Below are 1,473 nucleotides of genomic sequence, written 5' to 3'. Positions count from 1 at the left end.
ACACACACACACACACACACACACACACACACACACACATATATATATACATGCATACATCCATCCATCCATCCATCCATCCATCCATACATACATACATACATACATACGTACGTACGTACACGCATGCATATATATATATATGTGTGTGTATTTGTGTGTGTGTGTATGTGTAATCTTGGTTTGTTATATAAAAGACGCCATTTGTCTACGTTTCATTTTCACAAACTGAAGACGGCTGGCTGTGATTTGAGGAAAACGCGGCTGCTTTTTTTCAAGTAGTTCAACCGTCTGCGCAGGGGCTGTTTCATGGTATTCTCGATGTAAACTTTGACATTGTTTTTGTTGCCATTGTTATTGTTGTTCTTGTTGTTATTGCACTTCTGCTCTTGCTGTTGCTATAACCTGCATGTCAGTTCTGATTAAACAACAGATTTACAAGGAAACACTTCTGTCTTTCTTTCTAACACTTCATTGCCTTAAACAAGGTAAGTTGTGATATAAGAGAGGTTTGGCGACTATTTCCATCGGATCAGGCGACCATGTGGAAGCTTGCTTATACAACATCAAAATCAACTGATATGCATTGACATCAACGTTATTCATTTAGCCCAGGGGTTCTCAACCGGAGTTGACATGACCCTTGGTGGGGTCCGCATAAGATTTCGTTGTTAAAATGTATGTGCTATAAATTCCTTATACTTTTGCAATACGGACACAAAATATTTCGCGAATTCTGTAATACGATTCCTAATGATATTTAATGATAAAAATATAATGGGGCTTTCTTAAACATCGAATGTTTATTAGGGTCCAGCAGAATAAAAAAATAGGGATCAAAGGGGGCCACAGTTATAAAGAAATCGTAGGCGCAGGAGTGGCTGTGTGGTAAGTAGCTTGCTTACCAACCACATGGCACCTTGGGCAAGTGTCTTCTACTATAGCCTCGGGCCGACCAAAGCCTTATGAGTGGATTTGGTAGACGGAAACTGAAAGAAGCCCGTCGTATATATGTGTATATATATATAGATATGTGTGTTTGTGTGTCTGTGTTTGTCGCCCCATCATCGCTTGACAACCGATGGTGGTGTGTTTACATCCCCGTAAGCTAGCGGTTCGGCAAAAGAGACCGATAGATTAAGTACTAGGCTTCCAAAGAAAAAGTCCTGGGTTCGATTTGCTCGACTAAAGGCGGTGCTCCAGCATGGCCGCAGTCAAATGACTGAAACAAGTAAAAGAGTAAAAGAGAGTGTCACTGGTTTACGCTGTAACACACACTAGGCACTAACTTCCTCCCTCTCTTCTTCCCCAGCCTCTCTCTCTTTCTCTCTCTCTCTCACTTCTTTTGTCTCTCTGATTCTCTTTCAATTTCATATGTTCAAAGTGAGCGTTGGAACAAGAGACGGTTTGATGTATGAGTTACTTAAGAAGAGTTTTTGGGTGGTAGCCTGCCAGAGACTCCGTCTTCAGTGG

The sequence above is a fragment of the Octopus bimaculoides genome, chromosome 25, assembly GCF_001194135.2.
Source record: "Octopus bimaculoides isolate UCB-OBI-ISO-001 chromosome 25, ASM119413v2, whole genome shotgun sequence".
In the NCBI taxonomy this organism is placed as follows: Eukaryota; Metazoa; Mollusca; class Cephalopoda; order Octopoda; family Octopodidae; genus Octopus; species Octopus bimaculoides.
Note: the sequence above shows the minus strand (reverse complement) of the source record.